The following is a 27,670-nucleotide window of genomic DNA, read 5'->3' on the forward strand; positions in this document are numbered from 1 at the left end:
CATTTTCTGATATTTCTTGTATTCTTCACCAATCTGAAAGCTTATTAGAAGCTCATTTCTGACTGACGTGATCGCATCGCTTCTTCTTTGCTGGTTTTTATTAAACTGCAGCTGATAAAAAACTCAACATTTCCTGCAAACGTTGGACATTAAAAACCTTCCAGCAGGTCAAAGGTGAATGCAGATATGTGAAGGAAGACTCTGTGTGTCTTTGTCTTGGTTCTAATGTCCACATGCATCAGTGAATATTGGCAGCTTCTCTCTCTCTCTCTCTCTCTCTCTCTCTCTCTCTCTCTCTCTCTCTCTCTCTCTCTCTCTCTCTCTCTCTCTCATGCAGAACAGCGTCAGGACTAAATGAAATGCATCATTAATTTATTCAGCTGTCAATAAATGTTAAATGCCTTTATATATATATATATATATATATATATATATATATATATATATATATATATATATATATATATATATATATATATATATATATATATATATATATATATATATATGTGCAGAAGTATATTTCACACCTTATACTGTAGATGCTGGTTTGTGTCCTGCAGAAATAAAGCCAGAGGAGAGATGTTATACTGTGGTGTCATAAACATCACATTCACATCAGCAGCTACTTAAAGGACAAGTTCACAATGTTTCAAGTGTCTTAAATCAACAGTCAGGAGCTCAAATGAACATTCAGTGTGTTTATCTGTCTGTAATGATTCCTCCTGTTCATACTGACCATTAGAAGATCCCTTCATAATGTTTACTGTAATGATTCCTCCTGTTCATACTGACCATTAGAAGATCCCTTCATCATGTTTACTGTAATGATTCCTCCTGTTCATACTGACCATTAGAAGATCCCTTCATAATGTTTACTGTAATGATTCCTCCTGTTCATACTGACCATTAGAAGATCCCTTCATCATGTTTACTGTAATGATTCCTCCTGTTCATACTGACCATTAGAAGATCCCTTCATCATGTTTACTGTAATGATTCCTCCTGTTCATACTGACCATTAGAAGATCCCTTCATCATGTTTACAATGGAAGTGATGGAGGACTAAACCCACAGTCCTCCTTCTGTGGAAACATGGATTTAAAAGTTGATCTGAAGCTAATATGAAAGAGTCTGAATGAAAGAAAAGAAAGGAAGAAAGAAAGAAAGAAAGAAAGGATGAGGAGGAGGAGAGAGAAGAGGAAATAAAGAAGGAAAGAAAGAAGAGGAGGAAGATGAAAAAAGAAAGAAAGAAAGAAATAAAGATAGAAGAAGGAAGAGGAGGAAAAAGAACAACAAGAAGGAGGAGGAAGATGAGGAAAGAAAGAAAAAGGAGGATGAGGGAGAAGAAGAAATAAAGAAGGAAAGAAAGAAAAAGGAGGATTAGGGAAAAGAAGAAATAAAGAACAAGAAGGAGGAAGGTGAGGAAAGAGACTAGGGAGAATAAGGAAGATGAGGGAGGAGAGGAAATGAAGGAAAGAAAACTAAAGAAAGAAAAGAAAAAGGAGAAAGAACAAGGAGGAGGAAAGAAAGAAAGGAGGAGAGGAAATGAGTGAAATCTTCATCTTCAGTGTTTTTAGTAGCAAAGTCTTTGTGTTCCTATACTATATATACTATATATACTATATATAGTATATATAGTATATATAGTAGACTCTTGCCCTCTTTGTGTTCCTATACTTCCAGCACAGCTCAACAGAGAAACACTAAGAGGGAATCTGATGCTAAACAGACTGTAAATGTGTCAGATATCACTTGATATGACTAACTCACACTGATGAAGCTCAATAGAAGCTGATCATCTACTTTATAATGACTTAGTCCTCCATCACTTTACACTGAAAGCTCATTAGAAGGTTTTAATAGTCAGTATGAACAGAAGGAATCATTACAGAGAACATGACTGCTGCTTTAAGACACCTGAAACATTGTGAATCTATCCTTTAACACCTCTGGCCTGTAATCTGTAGCTAGAAGATAAAGATGAACATGCACTGACTTTTTCTCCTCTCACTGATTCTTCTGTCTCTCCTCAGGCCTGATGGGATGGGGACGGTGACCGTGGAGGAGAAAGAGCAGTTTGAAGCCATCAGAAGTCGCCTCATCGCTCTGCTGGAAAACCAGATCACACATTTTAGGTATGAAAACCTTCTCATAAAGAGTCATAAAGCTGCTCTCATCAGTCTCTTTATGAAGGTAGCCTCATGAAAGCAGCAGCAGCAGTTTGAAATATCAGTATAGAAAGTGATTTAATATAATTTGGAGGTACTTTGGAGATAATCACACCTTCAGATCTATGCAGTGTTTCACTTCCCCATTAAAATAACACAGAGACAACCAACCTCCATGATGTCTTACTACCAACCTCACAATGGGTTAGGGTTAGTTGGACTGTTTTGAGCCTCCAGTCTGGTCTGATAAAAACTGAAACTCAATGAAGCAGAAATCTCTTCTATTAGTTTGGACTCATTGATGCTTGCAGCACTTAGCAAGTATTTACCCGTGTGGAGCGGTTGGTCATCCTGCTCCTGCTTTGAGCCACTTGTACTAAAACATGCAAAAAACCAGCGGTATGCTCCTTTAACTGCATCATAATGAGCCGAGGCAGTCTGGGTATTTTTAGCCCCATCAGCGGCACACAACAGGTGCAGGCCATGCGTCCACCACGGAGTTCTGATGAGACCTCCCTGCATCTGCGTGCTGCTATTCAGCGCCGCCGCCGCCGTGTGAACGCTTTGTGAGCGCGGTGTGAAAGCGACAGCCCCGAGACCTTGAGCAACACTCGTACTGAATGGACCTGTGCCATTAACTGTCCCCATAGCCCGGCTCTTTAAACACTTCACGCCTGAGAGGGGGCCCTCCATCTGGCCCCAGAGTGGAGAGGAGGGGCCGCGAGGGGAACGTGGAGGGGGGTCGACCAGCGGGAGTCATTACTAACTCACCTCAACAAGAGGCTAATGCTGGTAAACAATGGACGGGACAATGCCGGGATTATGCTAATGTCCTCTAGACAAGAGCAGGATTTCCACAGTTTGGTTTAGATTAAAGCTGAGCTCAACCACTAAAGATTCATTTAAGGTTATAAATTTAAACTACAGCTGCTCTTCTTCACTGCCTCTAATGATTATGACTCTGTCTTACAAAAGGAGAAAGAAGATTATCTCAAGATTAGCTCGTCACTCTTTGGTTTATTCTTTGTCTTTAGTTTAAATCACCAACAGTTTGAATGTCTTTCCACAACTGAAGATAAATATAGTGTTTGTTTAATCTGAGTGGTTTTGTACTTAAGACACCAACATATACACCAAGTGGCCAAAAGTAAGTGGACACCTCAAAAAACACAAACATTAAAGGATATGGCTGCAATATGTCTCCTTTTTTCTGCATGTTTGGATCCAAAGCAACAATGATCTGATCTACTAACAAGTATAGTGTGTGTATCAAAGCCTGATATATGTTATTCCTCTGTTGTTGTTGTTGTCCAAAAACAGTTAAAAAAAACAGGTCAAAAACTCTTCATAATGTAAAGTTTGGTCACGTTAGTTTGTTTAGAAATGGCTCCAAAGTCTAAAAACAGGGTCAAGTTTGCAAGAGGATAGAGAGAGAAAGGGTAGTTTTGCATTTTCACAACATGGAGAAAACAACACACTGCTAGCTCACAGTAAAGATGCACATGCATGTCAATCCGTGCAATGACTAAAATGTCCAGAGGTGAATCGAACGTCAGGAATTTAGTCAATGTAACTAAGACAGAGATGTTCAAGGAAGGTTAGGAAAGAAAGTTGACCTGGTGGATTACAGCACGTTACAATACAATGCAATACAGCATAATACAATTTATATAATACAACATAGACACTTCTCATTCCTAATATGGTCAATAAAGGGCCCAAGACCTTAACCCTCCTGTTGTCCTTGAGTCAAGGAAGGAAGGAAGGAGCCAGCCGTCTACTTCCATAACATTTTTCTAAAGGAAATTACAGAAGACCTTCCATATTTTCCAAAACTTATCAAACAACTTTATTTTTAATGTGTTGGTCTAACAATAAAGTTGTTGCTGGAGCTTTTTTCCATTGTCCATGAACCTTGGAAGTAGATGAAGTTGCGTCTACTATGGTTCTATAGTCAGTTGTAGTGTCTGTAATGTGAATTCCTGGATATTAAAAGTCCATCTGGAGGTTTGTGCTGGAAATGATAAATCAAAGTTTTGACTCACCTTCACCCAGTTACTACAGTTACAGCAGCTGCCCTGCACTCAATTTAAAATAACAGTAATTCAGTTTTATTTATATAGCGTCAAATCACAACAGAAGTATCAGGAATGGACAGGAATGTGAATATAGGGATCTGATAAAAGCCTTCAGGGACTGGAGTCACAAGAACTATCTCCTACTAAACACCTCAAAGACTCAAAGAGGAAATGATCATAGGTCTCCAGGTTCAAGCCCCCTCTTCAGCCAGTGAATACTTGTGGGGTGGACATCGAGGTGGTGCCAAGTTATAAGTATCTAGGTGTATACCTGGATAAGTTGGACTGGTCCCTAAACACAGACACTCTCTACAGAAAGGGGCAGAGCCGCCTCTTTTTGTTAAGGAAGCTCAGATCTTTTGACATCTGTAGTAAGATGCTGCAGATGTTTTATCAGTGTGTTGTTTTATGCTGCAGTCTGCTGAGGAGGCAGCATCAGACACAGAGATGCAAGACGGTTGGACAAACTAGTCAAAAGAGCTCTGTGATTGAAGCCAGGTTGGACACACTGGAGGAGGTGGTGGAGAGATGCACTGTGAAGATGTTCGAGGCCATCTTGAAATACCCGGATCATCCGTTACACAACACCTTTATGGACCAAAAAAGCAGCAGCAGACGGCTCCTCTCTCTCCGTTGCAGGATGGAGAGATTTAAAAGATCCTTCGCTCCTACAGCCATCAGGCTGTCTTATTTTTTAATAATTTACATTAGAGCTAACAGACTAATTGAATTTCCCCTTGGGGATAAATAAAGTAAATTTGAATTTTGAATCTCAGGGCAGTTTTCACATAGAGAAGTTCTATACCGTTCTCTTTAATTCAATTTACAGAGACCCAACATTCCCACATGAGCAGCACTTGGCGACAGCGGCAAAGAAAAACTGTTTTGTAACTGGAAGAAAACTTCGAACAGATCGAGGTGCTAGGTAGGCGACCATCTGCCTCCACCGGTTGGGCATGAGTTGCATGTTAGATAGATAGATAGTTAGATAGATAGATAGATAGATAGATAGATAGATAGATAGATATACTTTAATGATCCCAAGCTGGGAAATGACAGTGTAGCAGCAGCATTACACAGACACATAGTGACGATACAGTGACAATAACAACATATAGTAGAAGGATATAAAGAATAAGAATACTCTCTCGTACTCTTTAATTCAATTTACAGAGGCCGAACGTTCCCACATGAGCAGCAATTTTTTTAACTGGAAGAAAACCTCAAACAGATCGAGGTTCTAGGTAGGCGACCATCTGCCTCCACCGGTTGGGTATGAGTTGCATGTTAGGACTCATATTTTAACGCTGTTGTTCATAGTTTGTGATGTGAAAATGTCAAAAGATAATAAAAAGTTTTCGTCCTGGTATTCAGTTCAGTTATAGCATCCGAGCACACTCCTTCTGGCTGCCAGCTGGAGAGTCGATCACACTGAACAATAGAGGCGGAGACGCTGCTATCCCAAATCACACGAGGTCCCCAGGTGATGCCGGTCCTGTGTGAATAGGTCTATGAGTGGAAGCGCTGTAAACGCCCACCGATAACGTTCATAGCAAACTGTTCTGAAAGCCCCAACGTCCAATAGGGAAACTCTAGATCTCAGCCAGCCAACCAATGGTGTAACTTCATCACTCACTCAGTCACTCACATGTGTAGGACGGGACCTGCTGTTACAGTCCAGCCAAAAAATGTTCCCACTGAACTAAATCCAGGTGGCAGATTACATTTCCTTCAACTTTTACCAAGCAAAACTTATAACAGAGTATAAAAGCAACTTCTATAGTAGAAACAAGCCTCTGATCCAGGTCTGAATTACTGATTTCATGTCTATAAAGGACTTTAATCAGATTTGCAGCTAAAAATAATAATAGATTGACAGACAATTTCCATTTTAACATTTTAATTGATGGTCAAAATTGGATCATATTATAAGTTTCTTTGTTTTTAAGCTGACAATCTGTTACATTGTATATATGTCATTGCATACCATATCATAAATGTGATTTTTTGTCACATATATTTTTATTTCTGTCAGAGGTCTGTGCTTCTTTAAACCTTCGAGTCAAGCCTTTTTAACATATTCTGCTTTTTTTAATGTATTTTTATTGTTCATTTAAATAAACATCATGAACTCCTGACTTTACTTTGGTAAGAACAGAATCTCTCAACTAAAACCTGTCAGATAATAATTCTCTAAACCGACTTTGTTTTATTATGATGTTTTTTTTCCGGTGGTATCAGTGTGAAGGAGCAGAACATCTGCCTCTAGGTTTTTGTCCAGTAAATGTCTGACCCGAGTGACTGCATGCCTTTGTTTATTAAGTACTGTTCACTTGTCAATTAGCAACGTGAAACCTCCCTGAACTGCCTCGTCTCCGCTCAGTCGGAGCCGGAGGTGAGAAAAGCTTCCTTCATCAGTGTAATTAGATGAAAGGAAGGCAGCCATCTGTTGACGCTGACCGATGTCTTTCTGCCGCTGCTTCCATCTTCTATTCTTCTTCTTTTAAAATATATTTCACACTGTTGTCCCTGAGATTGTTTCTAAATGTGATGCCCGCCCACGTTTTGCATCTGCAGGTATTGCTTTCCCTTTGGACGACCAGATGGGGCCCTGAAGGCAACGCTGTCTCTACAGGAACGGGTGAAGGAACTCATTTAAATAACGAATCTATAAAAAAAAAAAAAAAACACATCTGAACAAGTGTGAGTGAATCTTTAGCTCTCCTGTTGTCCTCGAGTCAAGGAAGAAAGGGAGGGAGGAAGGAAGGATGGAAGGGAGGAAGAAGGGAGGGAGGGAGGAAGAAGGAAGGAAAGGAGGGAGGAAGGAAGGAGGGACGGAAGGAAGGAAGGAAGGGAGGAAGAAGGAAGGAAAGGAGGGAGGAAAGAAAGAGAGAAGGAGGGAGGGATAAAGGAAAAGAGGAAGGAAGGAAAGAGGAAAGAAGGAAGTGAGGAAAGTAGGGGGGAGGAAAGAAAGAGAGAAGGAGGGAGGAAGGAAGGAAGGGAGGAAAGAAGTAACAGTCAAAACAGACGGGGTCAATATGGCCCGGGAGGACGACAGGAAGGTTAAATCTGAATGTTAACATGTGGCTGCTGTTTGTGTTGTTGCAGGTTTTAATGAAGGACATCACTACTCCGGTTCCTCCGGAAGAGATGAAGAAACTGGTGCAGAGATGTTTGGAAAAAGCAGCTCAGATCAACTACAGTCAGCTGATGGAGTACGCTCAGATTAAAGGTGAGACTGTAAAGTTTGATTTTTAACAATCACATCTCACATGCATACTGCACATCAGTCAGTCAGTACAGGTGTGCAGGTATGTTTACTGTAGAGCCTGGCTGATATATTGGCCAGCAGATATTGACCTATTACGACAGATCTATCAGTATTGGCGTGTATGTTGTCCGATATCTGCCGATATTTTTTTATATAGTTGTATAGGCCACATTTATTTGTGTTTTTTATCCTTTTTTTAAAATTCAAGTTTTATACACATTTTGTTTTTTTGTTGTTTAGTTACACATCAATCAGTCAGTATAGGTATGCAGGTATGTTTCCTTTAGAGACTTTAGATATCGGTATTGGCGTATATGTTGTCCGATATGTGCCGATATTTTTTTATATAGTTGTATAGGCCTCATTTAATATATATTTTATCCTTTTTTTTAAATTCAAGTTTGATATATACACATTTTGTTTTTTTGTTGTTTAGTTAGTCATCAATCAGTCAGTACAGGTATGTAGGTATGTTTCCTTTAGAGCCTTGAGATATTGGTGTTGGCGTATATGTTGTCTGATATGTGCAGATATTTTTTTATATAGTTGTATAGGCCCTCATTTAATGTACATTTTATCCTTTTTTTAAATCAAGTTTTATATATACACATTTAGTGTTTTTGTTATTTAGTTACTCATCAATCAGTCAGTATAGGTGTTCAGGTATGTTTCCTTTAGAGCCTTTAGATATCGGTATTAGTGTATATGTTGTCCGATATGTGCCGATATTTTTTTTATATAGTTGTATGGGCCATATTTAATGTACCATTTTTCCTTTTTTTTAATTCAAGGTTTGATATATACACATTTAGTTTAGTTACACATCAATCAGTCAGTATAGGTGTGCAGGTATGTTTCCTTTAGACCCTGACTGATATCGTGTTGGCGTATATGTTGTCCGATATGTGCCAATATTTTTTATAAATACTTATATCGGCTAAATTTAATGTATATTTCAGTGCATTGGTGTCATTGTCCATTGGCAAATGGTAAAATATCATGCCTTCAGAAAAAATCTTTATACATCTACATAAGTGTTTTTAAGGGATCATTGCCAAAAAAGTATGTATTATGTATATATTCTTTATATATAAAATTATCGGGTGTTATATCGATATCGGCCCCAAAAATCCAGTATCAGTCGGACCATAGTTTCCTTTCACTTGTTTTAATACTTTTCAACTTCTATGTTTTTACACTCTGCTGAGGTGGATTATGGGCATATTTATTAAAAAAAAGTCAATGTGAATCCAGTGGTTGAGACACTCCTTCACATTATGATTCTTCTTCTACTGTAGAGAAAATACTCATGTCCCGCTGCCACTCACTATTAAGAGACTTTCACTACATATGAGAGTCCAAAAAGTCTCTGGTTATGCTCTTGTGACACGTTCATTCACAAAAAGCAGAATTAAAATGTCATGATAAAGAACATTTATTACTGCTGCAGCTGGATGTCAGTATGTATTCAGGCACAGATCATCATCATACAAAATACTGCAGCAAATTAATGCAGAATATTAAAGGAAACCATCAATTATGACGGAGAAACAAATGTTCAGAGTATCAGGCTTTGATTTTGCCAGCAGATATTTAATATTAAAAGACTCTTAGTCAGGTAAATCTCACTGAGACCAAGTCAGTAGAGCAGAGAGAAATAAAACAAACAGCCACAGATAAACATCAAGGACAAGGACACACGACAAACAAAAGCACATCAGCAAGTTTAACCCTTACATATACTGTTCAATGATAATTTGACCCATTTTTATTCATATGAGAGCAGTAAAGACATGTTTTTATCTTAAAATACGATGATTTTTACCAAAGTGAGCAAAATACACAAGATATTTTAGCTGTTTTTGTGCAGTTACAGTTTCTTTTTTACCTGTTTATTTAAAAAATGTTCAATAGCATTAAATGAAATCATGATGCAGGGCATGTGCCTCCTGTTTTAGGTAACATAGTCAGTCAGTCAGTCATGCACACATGCTAGTGCACGTGCCAAGTCTACACACAGTGCTGAAACATGTCAAGCATACAAGAACAAAACTTCTTCCATTAAATTGCAAACAAGTAATTTTGTTTTCTGGACCGAACTCTGCAGATAAAATCATCCACACAAAATACTTCCTGTCTGAAACTCAGCTCAAGTTTTTAATAATCATTCATGCATAAAACAAACAACACATCAGACATTAAGAACAAAGGATCATAATGTAAAACTTAAATAATAAACTTCTGCTCACTGGAAGCTTCATTAAGGAATAATGACCCATTTAATGATGACTGATGAGGTGTTTATGACTACAAATATAGATATGTGGTTCAGAGGTTTTGATATACAGATTAATTATGAAAGGTGTAGAATATGAACAGCATGTAAGGCTTAAAATCAACCACTGCTACTCCACTAATATCTCAAATATTCAGGATATATATATATATATATATATATATATATATTCAGGAAATTACTTAACCCTCCTGTCGTCCTCCCGGGTCAAATTGACCCAGTCTGTTTTGACTGTTCCTTCTTTCCTCCCTTCCTTCTTTCCTTCCTCCCTCCCTCCTTCTTTCCTTCCTTCCTCCCTCCCTTCTTTTCTTCCTTCCCCCTTCCTCCTTTCCTTTCTCCCTCCCTCCCTCCTTCCCTCCCTCCTTTCCTTCCTTCCTTCCTTCTTTCCTTTCCTTCCATCCTTCCTTCCCGCCTTTCCTTCCTTCCTTCCTTCTTCCTCCTTTCCTTCCTCCCATCCTTCCTTCTTCGTTCCTTCCTTCCTTGACTCGAGGACAACAGGAGGGTTAAAACCTTTTAATAGAAACATAACTATTTAATGAGGTGAAGTGTGCCTTGAAGTTACAAACCCAAACTTATTTTCTTTAGTCCTGAATATACATTTCATGACAAATAAGGTGAAATAAAACAATGAAAATGATAAATAATCTGGAATAATCTTCATAGTAGAGTCCTATAAAGGCTGCAGTGGTTGTTAAAGAACATAAAGATGATTTAACTCTTCTAAGAGTCTGAGTAGTAGTGAAACTGAAAATGTAAAGTTTGTCCTGAGGGGTTAAGGGTTCATCCTCCTCTGCTGTATGTACACTTAGTTTAAAGAGGTTTAAAGAGAACATAACATGCATATTTATGGAGTATATTTGCATAATTTCCAGTTAAAAACTCCTTAACGCTAACAGTAAAGCTTCATAGCTACCATGCCGAGGTCATGTGCTTGGTTTTAGTTCAACAACCTCAGGAGGGTTTTAGAGTACTTATGAGGCCAACTAGCCTGTTAAAGGGAATATATTCTGTATATTTCCAGCTCTATATTAATATTCTGTGTCTCTACTGGAATATCTTTGTATGATTTCCAGTTAAAAACTCCTTATTTATCTTCTACTGGTCCTTTATGCAGCCGCTCAGTTCAGCCTCTGTCTATTAACAGGCCGTTTTAGCTCCTGGCTCTTTAAGAACCCCCCCCCCTTAATAAATATGTCCTAATACATTTAGTATAATGTTCAATTCCACAACAGAATCATGTCATACACAGCACAACAGAACAGAAGTATGATTTTCATTCCCCAATTAATCCCAACCTCTTCTACTTGGACGTTTTTTCAATCAAATTAAACATTTCTTACTCAATAACATCACATTAAAAGCCTTCCAACATCTTTAAAGGACACATATTCTTCACATTTCCAGCTTCTATATTAATATTCTTTGTCTCTACTGGAATATCTTTGCATGATTTCCAGTTAAAAACTCCTTATTTATCTTCTACTGGTCCTTTATGCAGCCGCTCAGTTCAGCCTCTGTCTGTTAACAGGCCGTTTTAGCTCCTGTCTCTTTAAGGCCCACCCTCTCTTCTGATTGGTCAGCTTCAGGAGGCTCTGAGGCAACATAACTATAGTAATTATAATAATAGTTTTTCTACTTCTCAGATACATCCGATCAGATGAAGCATTTTATGTCCACTTTAATCAAGCAGCTGTGATTTTGGGGACATGTCTTCATGTTTAAATGTTTTTTTTCCTGCCTGTAAATTCAGTATTTATATTTATATTTGTTGCTGCTTTGTTTCATTCAGCAGACGTTCAGGCGGCTCCGGAGAAAAAGCTGGAGGACATGATGCGACTGGGAGAGCTCTGCATCGAAGTCCTGCAGCAGAACGAAGAACATCACTCAGAGGTATTTAACACTGTACTTAACCCTCCTGTTGTCCTCCAGTCAAGGAAGGAAGGGAGGGAGGAAGGAAAGGAGGAAGGAAGGGAGGAAGGGAGAAGGAAGGAAGGAAAGGAGGAAGGAAGGAAGGAAGGAAGAAAGGAGGGAGGAAAGAAAGAGAGAAGGGGGGAGGGAGGAATGAAGGAAGGAAGGAAGGAAAGGAGGGAGGGAGGAAAGAAGGACAGAAGGAAGGAAGAAAGGGGGATGGAAGAAAGAAAGAAGGAAGGGAGGAAAGATAGAAGGAAAGGAGGGAGGAAGGAAGGAAAGAAGGAGGGAGGGAGGAAAGAAGGACAGAAGGAAGGAAGAAAGAAAGGGGGATGGAGGAAAGAAAGAAGGAAGGGAGGAAAGAGAGAAAGAGGGAAGAAGGATAGACGGAAGGAAGGGAGGAAAGAAGGAACAGTCAAAACAGACGGGGTCAATTTGACCCGGGAGGACGGCATGAAGGCTAATACAAGAAAAAAAGTGTTGTCATTAATGTGTTTCGCTCATTGTTGCTTCACATGAACGTTTGACACTGAAGGAGGAAAGTTTCTCAGAGCTCTTAAATCTCAGTTGAACACGTGTTTCTTTCCCTCCCACCTCTGACGCTTTGACAGCAGGTTGTTGCCGTGATAAAACCGCAAAGACACGAGTTGTTAGACGTGGGGACTTACGTTACACCACGATTAGTTTCATTATGAGTCAGTTTGGTTTTGATTAATTAATTAAACCAATGAGTCTGAGTAAAATGTCAAAAAAATCACCATCTGTCCATCTTTATCTCCCAGAGTCCAAATGGATTCTTCATGCTGTTAATTTAGTCCAACCAACAGAGACTCGTTTAATGTTAGAAAACACCGAAATGAACCAGATCTTCACACTAGGAGAAAAAATAAGATTAAGATTAAAACAATAATTAAAATATAACAAATACATATATAAAATGATATAAATATAACAAATTAAAACAAGAAAATTATTGAGATTTTCCTTATTTTTTTTTATTAATTTAAACTCTAACTGATTAATAAATCAAGCAATGGAAGATTTGAGGACTTACAATACCTGTGGTGACTTTTGACATCAAATATTGTTCTTATTTTATCAAAAGCAACATAGAGTACTCTGTTAAAGCCAATTATAATTGATGAATCACTAACTACAGATAAACATTCATCATTAATTTAAAAAAAAATAAGATTAAGATTAAAACAATAATTAAAATATAACAAATACATATATAAAATAATAGAAATATAACAAATTAAAACAAGAAAATTATTGAGATTTTCATCAGTCTTTAAACTCTAACTGATTAATAAATCAAGCAATGGAAGATTTGAGGACTTACAATACCTGTGGTGACTTTTGACATCAAACATTGTTCTTATTTTATCAAAAGCAAACTGTTGTTCACACTAGATTTGAATCTTAAGGATAGAGTACTCTGTTAAAGCCAATGATAACTGATTAATCACTAACTATAGATTAACATTCATCATTAATTTTGACTGGAGTCCAGGAACTAGACCGATCCTGCGTTACCATTTCATAAAGAAAGTTATTGTCAAATCTGACTTGCAGATTATTAGAATTAATTGAAGGGTTTTTAAAAAAAAAAACTGATTTCTTTCCCTTTATCTCAACAATCTGAAGCAGCTTTATTCTCCTTAACGTGCACAAAGGTTTTCATGTATGTGTGATTATAATTCAGATCAAACCTGCAGTATGCTCATCGTACATCAGATACACAGAAGGCTTATTTTACATAAGAGGCAATACAAAAAAACAAGACAGCAGTTATTAACTTTCAATAAAACAGGACAATCGTAGACATTTTTTCTACTCTACTTTAAATAAGATAGAAATGAGCATCATCACCTCATTAAAATCAGACGGCACCTCTATAAATTACCTTCATGTTATTGTAAGATTGTTTTATTCAATGGTATTTTTGTTAATGCATGTATTAAAATTTTTTTTTAACCCTCCTGTTGTCCTCGAGTCAAGGAAGAAAGGGAGGAAGAAGGAAGGAAAAGAGGGAGGAAGGAAGGGAGGGAGGAAGAAGGAAGGAAAAGAGGGAGGAAGGAAGGGAAGGAAGGAACGAGGGAGGAAAGAAAGAGAGAAGGAGGGAGGGAGGAAAGCAGGAAAAAGAGGAAGGAAGGAATGAAGAACGGGGATGTAGGAAGGAAAGAAGGAGGGAGGAAGGACAGACGGAAGGAAGAAGGAACAGTCAAAACAGACAGGGTCAGTTTGACCCGGGAGGACAACAGGAAGGTTAATTTAACCTAAACCTGTCTTGAGTTTGAGATCAAACCATTAATCAAATATTAAATGAACTGAATCATCATGTTGGAGTAACTTTTAAGGATCAGGTCAGTAGCTGAGCTGCTAACGAAATCTTCTCCGTGTTTGTTTTCGGATTCATGAAGATAAACTCCGAAACTCATGAAGATAAACTCCGAAACTCATGAAGATAAACTCATGAAGATAAACTCCGAAACTCATGAAGATAAACTCCGGAATGCTCTCAGCAGAATATACAGTACCTTCATGTTATTGTAAGAATTGTTCTATTAAATAGTATGATTTTAATTAACCCACACCTTTCTATATTACTTACATATATTATATTATATTATTATTAAACTTTTAAGGATCAGGTCAGTAGCTGAGTTGCTAACGAAATCTAAAGATGCGTCTTTGTTTTCGGATTAATGAAGATAAACTCCGAAACTCATGAAGATAAACTTCGAAACTCATGAAGATAAACTCCGAAACTCATGAAGATATATTCGGAAACTCATGAAGATAAAACTCCGAAACTCATGAAGATAAACTTCGAAACTCATGAAGATAAAACTCCGAAACTCATTTAGATAAAACTCCGAAACTCATGAAGATAAAACTCCGAAACTCATGAAAATAAACTCCGAAACTCATGAAGATAAAACTCCGAAACTCATGAAGATAAAACTCCGAAACTCATGAAGATAAACTCCGAAACTCATGAAGATAAAACTCCGAAACTCATTTAGATAAAACTCCGAAACTCATGAAGATAAAACTCCGAAACCATGAAGATAAAACTCCGAAACTCATGAAGATAAAACTCCGAAACTCATGAAGATAAATTCCGAAACTCATGAAGATAAACTCTGAAACGCTCTCAGCAGAATATACAGTACCTTCATGTTATTGTAAGAATTGTTCTATTAAACAGTATGATTTTAATTAACCTATACCTTTCTATATTACTTACATATATTATATTATTAATAAACTTTTAAGGATCAGGTCAGTGTTGTGGTCTTGCAAACGGAATCAAATCTTCTCCGTTTATGATTTCGGATTCATGAAGATAAACTCCTTTTTTTTTTTTTGCATGTCGTCCTCAGCAGAAACTCTATTGTCTGTTTTTTCTGTTGTTGTAATTGATTTGTTTTTTAGTCTGAGTGACAGCGACGAGGACACCACGAGTCACTTGATCATTTCATTAACATTCTTGATCACTTTTAGCAGCACTTGTCCACTTTTCTTTATTTCCCTTCGCTGGCAGCTTTTTTTTCACGCTAAAGTGGCAGATGACACGGCAAGTGGCGTCGCTGCATTATCGTCTGCAGCAGAGGCACGATGAAAACAACGCCCACGGCCCATATGCACACGCCGTTTATACGCCACGGTGTAAAACTGATCAATCATAGGTGTTGAGACGTGGCGGTTTGATTGGCCCTAAGTGGCAGCGTGGTGCTCAGGCATCTGTTTCTGAGCTATTAATAACACGCCGCGCTCTGCCGCTGCCATGGCGACCGGTGGATGTCTTTCTCCCGAGCTTCAGATTTGATGTTAACTGCAAATTAGAGGCTATTTGTCAGAGCACCGCCACAAGCTGTCACGGCTTAAATTTAGAGATGAAGCATAATTGTTTACCCGGTTTCCATCAGCGTCGACAACGTGCTCGCCGCGCCTTTGGTTGTTTTTGTGTCATTTTCAGTTGGTCCACATGTTTTCTTCTCTTTACAGTCTTAAAAGTTTATCACTAACAAATATGACAAACACAAAGCAACCAAAGAATCAGAATCTTTCAGGTAAACACACAAAATCAACCAGAGACAAAAAGGTTCATTTGTTTGTTTAAGTGGAAGAAAAAATCACTTGATTCATGAAGAGATTAAAGCCACAAATCTATTAAAAGAACCATTTTGCATTTATATACATCAATGTAAATCATTTGGAAGTAGTAGATCATAACATGGACTGGGAACCTTCAGTTGACAAGAGAAAAATCACATTATTTATCTGACTTTCTGTCCTTCTGTTTCTCTTTCTTTGTATTCCCCCGTGGAAGGGACGAGAGGTAAGTTTGGTGTGTTTGTGTTGTATCAGGTCCTGTTTTCCAGTCTCATCCTCCTCTCTGTGACTGCTGTTGTGTGTGATTAATGTGTGTCGTACTAACTGGATTTTTAATCATCTCAATGTAGATAATGTTAGTCCCACATAGAGTCAAGAGGATTTCCTGTGGCTGTAAAGTTATGACTGGATTATGAGCGTTATATCACTTTTTTCACCTGCAGATAATCATAAATAAGCAATTCTTGTAAAATTCATGTGTTAATATGTTAAACAGGGTTAACTATCCCTATTAAAAGTACACTAAACACACTCAAACACAATACCAACCATACAGAATCATTCATTTAACCACGTTTTGTAGAATACGTCTTTATTTATAACATCTGAGAGCAGAAGGTTAATTTAATGCTGCTGCAGCGTCAGGAAGGAAAGTCAGACACATACAGTCCTTTTAGTGTGTTTGAATCACTGTTGGACATGAAGGTGAAGGTTTTGGGGGCAGAAAATGTGCATCCACATTGTCATGGTAGCTTACTAATGGACTTTTTCAGTACTCAAAAATAAATTAACTTGCTTGAAACCCCTGAATTCACTGTTTAGAGATGAAGATATAATGCTCATCCTGCATTTTTTACACTTTCATAGATATGTCAGCTTCCATTTGGCTTTACATATGAGACATATTCCATTAAGAAACAACAGCAGTGATAATGCTAACACAGACTACACAAAGTTAGCTCTGCAGGCAGTGACAAATGAACTGTGAGTGACCGAAATATCAACCAGCAGCACAGAAGTAACGTTAGCGTGAAGACAACAAAGTAACGTTTGCATGAAGACAAAGTTACGTTAACATGAAGACAATAAAGTAATGTTAGCATGAAGACAACCAAGTAACGTTAGCGTGAAGACAAAGTAATGTTAGCGTGAAGGCAATAAAGTTAAGATAGCGTGAAGACAACAAAGTAACGTTAGCATGAGGACAAAGTAACGTTAGTGTGAAGACAACAAAGTTACGTTAGCATGAAGAAAGTAAAGTAACGTTAGCATTGACACAAAAGATTTAAGGTAAGATCCTATTACCAGTTTACTAGTAATAGTACTGCGTCATATTATATGAGTCATATGATTTTCAAACAATAATAATATATTTAAAGAGAGAAGGAGGGAGGGAGGAAAGAAGGGAGAAAGGGGGATGGAGGAAGGAAGGGAGGAAAGAGAGAGAAAGGAAAGAAAGAGAGAGAGAAGGAGGGAAGAAGGACAAACGGAAGGAAGGAAGGAAGGAAAGAAGGAACAGTCAAAACAGACGGGGTCAATTTGACCCGGGAGGACGACAGGAAGGTTAAACATCATAACTGAGAACAGATCGACACACCTGTATGCATGAGACCTGTTTACAGCCTCGCTGCTCCTCTAAACTGCCTTTTGATGTGTAAATATATTAGAAGGTCACTACAGCAGGGATAAAGCGAACGTATAAGAAAGACCACGAGAATAAAAGTGTTCTGGTCCTCTATTCATGAAAGAAAGTGGTTTTCAAACACTGAGCGCAACGGTTCAAAGGATTTTACCGCAACATAAATGCCATTAGTGCCTTTTGAGATGAGGTTTCATCTTTGTGAAGAAGAAGCTTAAACTCATATTCTTCATCGGTTAGTGTAAATAAGAAAAGCACAAAACTCAAAATGGACAGAAAATGTTCAAAAATTGGTTTTCAGGTTGGTTTCCATTCAGCCTTTTGACTTTATTTCTATGGAGGTAAACTTGCAGCTGAATCAATTGCAGCTCAGTTTAATCCACTTTTGTGTTAGTTTGTAATGCCAGCGTGAGCAGGAGCTGTTTTCAGGGTCTTACTAACATCCAAGTTTTTTGACAGTTAGCTGCCGAAAAAGGTTTTTATTTCTAAAGAAGACAAACAGTCAGCCAACGTGGACATTAGGAAAAAGGATCGTGTGCATTCAGTGTTTTCCTCCTTTATAAAAAAGTAATCCTTTCAGCAGCGTCCTTGCACCTACAAGTTATCAAAACACTGTAGAGCTACTGTAAATTACCACACAGAAGCATAACGGGCACAAAAGCAAAGGGGGAACTGAATGCACCTGTCTTTCTATCTTTAGCTATTTTAAAGACTGAAGATTGAATTTTGCAGCTGTTAGTGTAAAAGTCTTGGGGAACTGTTGCATCTACCAGCCGTTGTTTTCATTCTAAAAGTCACACAAGAAAGGGAAGTAATATCATATCTTGCTTTTTATCGATTCGGGAAACTTGTAGAGCAAATCAGGGACTGAGTGTGAGAACAAAGGGCAAACATTATAAAATCTAAACATATAATCATGCTCTCCAATTGAAAGACGTTTCTGAATAAAGAAAAAAACTATAGTGTGTTCTTTATATACTAAGGCAGAAAGTTCACATCCCACACATTCACCTTTTTTATTAAGTACATCTACAATCTTTTCCCTAATCTGCTGATAATGTCGCATTAAATAAGACTTAATGCATCAACTGAAGTAATTTATTGCAAAAAAAAACAAAGAAATCCTTCGTACATCTCATATTTATCCACTTATCAGACGTCATCAACCAGAACACAAACATGTCCTGTTTTTTATGACACTGTAAAGCTTTTGCTCGATCGTTCACACAACCACCTTTTAACTTCTAATTCTTATCTGATCTCCAACCTGCCAAGAGTCTGGCTGGCTTCCTGTTTTCCCATCACCTCACCTAAAAAGACTTAGCAAGAACCATCCTATCATTCATTCCCTCTGCCATTAAGCTGCTTTCTTTTCTTCTCCTTGGTGCCTGGCACAGTCCTTTGCACCAACCCTTAGGGCTCTTATAAACGGTCGCCCATGAAGTTGGAATAAAATATTTTTTACCTCTTTCCATGAAATGATTGTGAAAATGTGATTTGTTCTTGATGGATAAAGTGTATATATTCTCAAAATTGTATTGATCAATCTCATTATACCTGGTCAAAGGTGATTACTGATGTGTATAAATAGATAATAAAAAGAGGAATGTGTCTGAAAACTAAATTATTCCAACTTTATGGGCGACCTGTGTGCAAAAGACCCTGGCACTTTACTCTATTCAGATCAACACTCTTGTGAAATATTCTCAAGCACTTTATTCAGCTGTTCTATTTCTTTTAGTCAATCTTTTACTATTCTATTCTTCTTATTTTTAATCTTATTTTAGAATGTAAATGTACATACTAATACTATAGTTCTATAGTATTAGTATAGTATTGTGTAGTATTGTATTTTATTTCCCCGCTGGTCATCTATCGCCTCCTCTGATACTGTTGTGTAGGAACGTATGTTGTTGAATTGCTGTTTGTTTATGTGAGGTCAGGCCTGTAGATAAATAAAGCTGAATCTGAATCTGAATCTGTACAATACCATATAATCATATAATCCCCTAAAAACCCAGCCAAGTCATTGTCAATTATCAGTTAGCATCATTCCACCTATCGTATGAACTCATGCACTTGTTACGGGAGGAGTTGGGGGTTGTGTTTCCTTTTTCACCTGTGATTGTTATTGTGATAATTGGGGGGGGGGGTGTGTGTGTTCTCCTTGTGTTAGTATTGCGTTGTAGATTGTTACCTTTGTTTGTTAATCTAGTTAATTATTATAATTGGGCTACGCTTGCTTCTTTTTTTCCTTTTTTTCATTTAAGAAATTAGTTCTCTGTTGGAGAGGAAGGGAGGAAGGAAGGAAAGAAGGAAGGTAATGGGGAGGAAAGAAAGAGAATGAAGGAGGGAAAGAAGGAAGGTAATGGGGAGGAAAGAAGGAGGGAGGGAAGGAAGGAAGGATAGAAGGAAGGAAGGAAGGAAGGAAAGAAGGAAGGTAATGGGGAGGAAAGAAAGAGAGAAGGAGGGAGGGAAGGAACGAAAGAAGGAAGGTAATGGGGAGGAAAGAAAGAGAGAAGGAAGGAAGGAAGGAGGGAAGGAAGGAAAGAAGGAAGGTAATGGGGAGGAGAGAAGGAGGGAGGGAGGAAGGAAAGAAGGAAGGGAGGAAAGGGGGGCAGGGTTAAGCTTTAATTGTTCTCCTTGTGTTAGTTTTGTGTTGTAGATTGTTACCTTTGTTTGTTAATCTAGTTAATTATTATAATTGGGCGACGCTTGCTTCTTCTATTCCTTTTTTTTCATTTAAGAAATTAGTTTTTGTGACCCTCATTTATTTGTGACATCACTGTTACTCCCCTCAACCTCTGTAGATTTTATATTTGGAGGATGTAACACACTGATATTGTAGAAGGTGTGAATTTTAAATCATCCACCATCAACCTGTTTATCTGTCTCTTATGATAGTGCAGGTCTGAGCTGAGCTACAGATCAGGATTTGGACTGAAGCTATAAAAAGGAGATTTTAACCCTCACATACTGTTCATAATCTGACTATTCCTTAATTCAGTGTACTCTAGTTATTAATCAGTATTTTATGATCCAATAGAAATTTTTTTTATAGATTATGAAGACTCCAACAACATGTTTGAATGCCAAGGAGGAAAAAGGAAGGAAAGGAGGAGGAAGGAAGTAAGGAAGGTATGAGGGAGGGAGGAAAGAAGGAGGGAGGAAGGAAGAAGGGAAAAGAGGGAGGAAGAAGGAAGGAAGGAAAGGAAAGGAAAGGAAGGAAGGAAGGAAGGAAGAAGGAAAGGAGGGAGGAAGGAAGGAAAGAAGGAAGGTAATGGGGAGGAAAAAAAGAGAAGGAGGAAGGGAGGAAAGAAGGAAGGGAGGAACAAAGGAAGGGAGGAAAAAGAGAGGAAGGAAAGAAAGAGAGAAGGAAGGAGGGAGGAAGGACAGATAGAAGGAAGGAAGGGAGGAACAGACGGGGTCAATTTGACCCGGGAGGACAACACAAAGGTTAACTAATCATTATCTACCTGGTCGCCTCCATTCAGCCTCTTGTGGCTTTGTTAAAACCATCGTTGACGTCTATAGCGACACTAAGGAGACGATACAGAGGAGCGAGTGTCCTTGGTGCTACAATGACAACGTTAACCCTTTACAGCGCCGACGCTCTCCTCCTCCTCTTGGCTGTAAACAGGCTTTTCTCTCGTTCCTTTATTTCATTTCTTTCTTTCTCTTCTACTTATTGCTGCCTCACGCTCTTTGTTTTTCACATTCTTCTCGTCCTTTTATGTTCTCTCATCTTTATCTCCTTGTTTTGTTTATTTTTTTCTCCAATCCTTAACTGCTTTATTCTTTCTCTGCTTCTCCCACCTTGACTTCTTTCTTTCTTTCTTATCTAGCTACAGTATTTTGCCTCTCGTCTTCCTTTCACTGTGCCTTTCTTTCATTCTTTTGACTTTCTCACAGGCGTTTCTTCTTTCAGTTTTTGCTCTTTCTTTGCTTCTTCATATCTTTCTCTTCTTTTGCACTTTTTCTACTTTCTTGCCTCTTTTGTTCCCTCCTTCCCTCCTCCCTTACTTAAATTGTCCTCCTTTATTTACATTCATTCAGACCTTTATTTGGCCATTTATCCTTTTTTCCCATTTCCCCCTCTTTCTTGGCATCTTCCCAATATTTTGTCAATCTGTCCCAGGTGGGGAGCTCCAGTCCTCTGCAATGAGGCAGTAACTTAAAACTGCATTCTATCAAAAGGCCACCAGGGGGCGACCGTTTTGGTGTCAAAAGGACTTCCGTCTCTATACAAGTCAATGGAGAATTCACCAACTTCTCACTTGATTTCTAACCTCAGTAAACGTTTTCAAAATGTGTTTATGGTCTCAATCACTAGTTTAAAGCCTTCTTCAATGCAGTATGATGTTCATTTGGGACATTTTGGCCTCCCTGATTTTATATGTGACGATAAAGCAGGGTATGCATTAGGGCGTGGCTACGTCGTGATTGACAGGTTGATTGGTTCACAGGTTCAGGAGGGCGCCTCATGCTCCTCCTGATGCCCATATAAGTAGAATCCCTGTTTTTATTTTACCCAGCATGCACCCGAAATTTTCAAGATGGCGCTGCTCAGATCCGATGCTATTGGCCTCCGAGCAGCAGTCCACAAACCAATGGGTGACGTCACGGATGTTACGTCCATTTCTTATATACAGTCTATGATCTGTCCTTTCTCCCCTTGTCTTTTCCCTTTTCGGTTTCGTTGCTTCCTTTTTTCATACTTCATCCCTTCTTCCAAATTCTCTTAATTTCTTCTTCTGTTTCTGCTTCTTTACACCATTTTCTCTTCTCAACCCATCTTTTCTCCTTTATTATATTCTTCCAGTTTCATTTTTGTCTTTACATCTCCTGTTTTCTCTTCACCTTCCTCTCTCTCTCTGTCTTTTTCTTTTTAAATCCTCTGTTGATTTCTCATCTTTTCTCCCGTCTCTCGATGGACTGTTAGCAGTGTTTATTGACAAGCAGCTGCTCATTGAAATGGATTTGTTGAAGGATGAAAGAGTATAAAGTGTTGAGGAGTCGTCTGGCTGGTTTAATGCTGTTTGTTGGAAACTGAAAAGGCGCGTTTGAAAGGCCTGATGAGTAGTTCTGCAAAGCCACGACTTCTTCTCCCTCTGACATCTCTACCTCGCTTGTACACAAATGCCGACCTGAGTGCATCAGCGTTTCAGCGATTCAAGCCTGGTTGCACTTTTTCTCTCAGAGGTCTTTTATCCATCAATAGCAGCGGCCACCTGAGCAGGCTGACCTCAGTCCACTGCAGAGCCAAACACACCACGATGCTCTTTAGACTCAAGATATCTTCATTAGTTATAAGCAGAAAATACTTTCACAGCAGCACCTGTGGACTTTTTTTTTTTTACTTTCTATTCCAGTTTAAAAGCATCTAACAGTCACAGCAGCCAAAGCAATATTGCATCTGTCTCCATTTATTTAGATTTCTAAAGCTTTTAACGGGTCATATTCTCGGTCCTTTAGGCAAAGGCAGATTTATTTGTAGCACGTTTCAACACCAAGGCAAAATAAAACATTAAGGGCCTGATTTACTAAGATCCCAAATAAATAACCATCCTGTTGTCCTCGAGTCAAGGAAGGAAGGGAGGAAGAAGGAAGGAAAGGAGGGAGGAAGAAGGAAGGAAAGGAGGGAGGGTGGGAGGAAGGAATAAGGAAGGACAGGAGGAAGGAAGGAAGGACAGGAGGGATGATAGGAAGGAATGAAGGACGGAAGAAAGAAGGAAGGGAGGAAAGGAAGGGAGGAAGGAAAGGAAGGAATGAAGGAAGGAGGGAGGGAGGGAGGGAGGGAGGAAAGGGACGAAGGAAAGGAAGGAATGAAGGATGGAGGAAAGAAGGAAGGAAGGAATGAGGGAGGGAGGAAAGGAAGGAATGAAGGACGGAGGAAAAAAGGAAGGGAGGAAGGAGGAAAGAAGGAAGGAGGGAGGGAGGGAGAAAGGAAAAGAAGGAAGGATGGAAGGGAGGAAGGATGGTAGGTCGGGGGGAGGAAAGAAAGAGGGAGGGAGGGAGGACAGACGGGGTCAATTTGACCCGGGAGGACGACACGCAGGTTAAATGAACCCATATTTTTACTTTCTTTTAATTCATTGTCACAATCGTTCCATAACTTCACTCCAAACACTGACACACATCTACTTTTCATATTCTTGCCCATTTCCTTAAGAATGGTTTGATGACGGCAGAATTCAACCTGTGGGAAGAAACCTGAGAAAAGAGAAACTGATTATTAACAGTCATCAAAAAAGGTTGCACAGGATTAAGGTTGTCTGTAGATATTTAGAAGAGACATTCAACTGAAGAGACACATATTCAAAAGAAGCTACATTTTCATAAGACATCTGCTCCGATGTTTAACCTTTGACTTAAAGCTCGGAGGGTTCGCTTCATCCTGAAAGCTGGCAACTAAAAAACATCCATGACCCCAAAATACAGAAAAACCCTCACACATCTCAGCCTTGAGTCTAATAAATCTATCAATGCTACGCTACCTTTTTGACTAAATATCACCCACCTTTTTTTAAATAACTAAAAGATATCTGGTAACATCAATTTAGGATGTTTTGGCCCCAGAAAGTGAATGAACCCAAACCTTAAAACCTTCAGAGACCTTAATAATTAGACATAGAACCAGGCGGGGAGTTCCGGTCCTCTGAAATGAGGCCAACGCGGAAGTAAGTTAAAACTGCATTCTATCAAAAGGCCACCAGGGGGCGACCGTTTTGGTGTCAAAAGCACTTCCGTCTCTATACAAGTCAATGGAGAATTCACCAACTTCTCACTTGATTTCTAACCTCAGTAAACGTTTTCAAAATGTGTTTATGGTCTCAATCGCTAGTTTAAAGCCTTCTTCAATGCAGTATGATGTTCATTTGGGACATTTTGGCCTCCCTGATTTTATATGTGACGATAAAGCAGGGTATGCATTAGGGCGTGGCTACGTGGTGATTGACAGGTTGATTGGTTCACAGGTTCAGGAGGGCGCCTCATGCTCCTCCTGATGCCCATATAAGTAGAATCCCTGTTTTTTTTTTTCCCAGCATGCCCCTGAAATTTTCAAGATGGCGCTGCTCAGATCCGATACTATTGGCCTCCGAGCAGCAGTCCACAAACCAATGGGTGACGTCACGGATGTTATGTCCATTTCTTATATACAGTCTATGGATAGAATAGAATAATCTTTATTGTTATTGCACAAGACAAAGAATTTCTGTTGGAGCTGCCCAGGATTATAAATATGAAGATAGATAAAAGCAATTAACAATTAAGAGAAACGGGTCCAGGTCCAAGGGTCTGATTTACTAAGATCCCAAATAAAGGAACTAAATAACGTGCACAGTGCAATAGATTGTGTGTTTAGTTATTGTGCGTTTTGCAGCTGATCTTCTGAGAATAACTGAATGGAAACAGGTGCAGACAGCAGTATTTAAATCAGGGTTTTGTGTCTTAACCCTCCTGTTGTCCTCGAGTCAAGGAAGGAAGGGAGGAAGAAGGAAGGAAAAGAGGGAGGAAGAAGGAAGGAAAGGAGGGAGGGAGGAAGGAAGGAAGGAAAGGAGGGAGGAACAAGGAAGAAAGGGAGGAAGGAAGGAAAGGAAGGAGGAAGGATGGAAGGGAGGGAGGAAGAAGGAAGGAAAGGAGGGAGGAAGAAGGAAAGAAAGGAGGACGGAAGGAAGGAAGGAGAGAGGGAGAAAGGAAAAGAGGAAGGAAGGAAAGAAGGGCAGAGGAAGGGAGGAAGGAAGGACAGAGGAAAGAAGGAAGGGAGGAAAGAAAGAGAGAAGGAGGGAGGGAGGAAGGAAGGAGAAGGAGGGAAGGAGAGAAGGAGGGAGGGAGGAAGGAAGGACAGAAGGAAGGAAGAAACATATATACAGTAGGGCACAATATCAACTTCCTGTTAATCTCTCAGCTTGTTTTTTTTATCTCTTATTATATTGTGTATCATAGTTTGATGTCTCCGTCTGATGTCTCCGTCTGTCTCCGTCTGTCTCCGTCCTTTCTCAGGCTTTCTCGTGGTGGCCCGAGCTGATGGCCGAACACGCCGAGACGTTTCTGTCTCTGTATAAAGCCGACATGGACGCAGCTCTGCAGGTCCAACCCGTAGACTCCTGGGACAGCTTCCCGCTATTCCAGCTGCTCAACAACTTCCTGCGCACCGACCGTGAGTCCAGACCTTTGTTTCTAGATGAACACATGATGTCAGACTCAGCTGTATACATATTGTTCAGCCTGGGTCTTAAACTCATTATTGACCCAAGTGAAGAAGGTTTTTCACTTGGGTCAGTTTCATCAGTGTGAGTTAGTCATATCAAGTGATATCTGACACATTTACAGTCTTTTTAGCATCAGATTCCCTCTTAGTGTTTCCCTTCCTTCCTTCTTCTTTCTTTCCTTTCCTTTCCTTCCTTCCTTCTTCTTTCTTTCCTTTCCTTCTTCCCTCCTTCCTTTCCTTCTTCCCTCCTTCCTTTCCTTTCCTCCCTTTCCTTCCTTCTTCTTCCCTTCCAACCTCCCTTCCTTCCTCCCTCCTGTCCTTCCTTCCTTCCTTCCTCTTTTCCTTCCTTCTTCCACCCTTCCCTTCCTTCTTCCTCCCTTCCATCCTCCCTCCCTCCTTTCCTTCCGTCCTTCCTCCTTTCCTTCCTTCTTCTTCCCTTCCAACCTCCCTTCCTTCCTCCCTCCTGTCCTTCCTTCCTTTCTCCTTTCCTTCCTTCCTTCCCTTCTTCCTCCCTCCCTCCTTTCCTCCCTTCCTTCCTCTCTCCTTGTCCTTCCTTCCTTCCTCCTTTCCTTTCCTTCTTCCACCCTTCCTCCCTTCCTTCCTTCCTCCCTCCTTTCCTTCCTTCTTCCTTTCCTTCCGTCCTTCCTCCTTTCCTTCCTTCTTCTTCCCTTCCAACCTCCCTTCCTTCCTCCCTCCTGTCCTTCCTTCCTTTCTCCCTCCTGTCCTTCCTTCCTTTCTCCTTTCCTTCCTCCCTTCCCTTCTTCCTCCCTCCCTCCTTTCCTCCCTTCCTTCCTCCCTCCTGTCCCTTCCTTCCTTTCTCCTTTCCTTCCTCCCTTCCCCTTCTTCCTCCCTCCCTCCTTTCCTCCCTTCCTTCCTCCCTCCTGTCCTTCCTTCCTTCCTCCTTTCCTTCCTACCTCCCTCCTTTCCTCCCTTCCTTCCTCCCTCCTTTCCTTCCTTCTTCCACCCTTCCTCCCTTCCTTCTTCCTCCAGCGTTCAGGCTGGTTGAAGCTTTGGCAGCCAGTAAATGCACATTTTATTTATCGCTAACTTCGTCTAAAAACAAGAGGTGTGTGTGTGTGTGTGTGTGTGTGTGTGTGTGTGTGTGTGTGTGTGTGTGTGTCTCTCTCAGCGTGGTGTGTTCACTGTGCCAGGAAATAGTCGTAGCCAAATGTAAGCGAGGAGTCATATTAGTATTAATCAGCCTGGAGATAATTTCATCTTATCAGATTTTTTAATTAATACTTCTGTACGATGAATGGAGGCTTGTTTATTGTTGAGCTCCAAATTGAATAAATTAACTGTGAATTGTTGCAGTGATTTTCTCATCTTCCTCCTCCTTCCTTTCTTTCTTTCTTTCTTTCTTTCTTTCATTATTGTTTATTTCTTTTCCTCCCACCTACCTTCCCCCCTTCCTTCTTTCCTCTATCCTTCTTTCCTCCCTTCCTCTTCTCCTTTCTCCCTCCTGCCTTCCTTCCTTCTTTCCTCCCTCCTGCCTTCCTTCCTTCCTTCCCTCTTTCTTCCTCCCTCCTTTCATTCCTTCCTTCCTCCCTTCCTTCTTTACTTTCCTCCCTCCCTCCTTTCCTTCCTTCTTCCTCCCTCCTCCCTCCCATCCTTTCCTTCCTCCTCCTTTATTTCTTCCTCCTCCTTTTTCTTTTCTTTATTTTTCCTTTCTTTGTTTCTTTGTTTCATTCTTTGTTTATTTCTTTCCTCATCTTCTTCCTCCTTTCTTTCTTTCTTTCTGTCTTTCTGTCTTTCTTTCTTTTTTCCTTCTTTGTTTGTTAATTTCTTTCCTCATCTCCCTCCTCCTTTCCTTCTTTCTTTCTTTCTTTCTTTCATTCTTTCTTTTCTTTCTTTCTTTCACTCATTTGGACGCTTGATGGTTTTGCTTTTTATTTAAAGATTTCACTGCTGAATGTAATCACAGCATCACTCTGCCAGTTTCTGTGGGCTCCGAACCAACAAGTGTGTGT

Source organism: Scomber scombrus, chromosome 6 (genome assembly GCF_963691925.1).
Source record: "Scomber scombrus chromosome 6, fScoSco1.1, whole genome shotgun sequence".
NCBI lineage: Eukaryota > Metazoa > Chordata > Actinopteri > Scombriformes > Scombridae > Scomber > Scomber scombrus.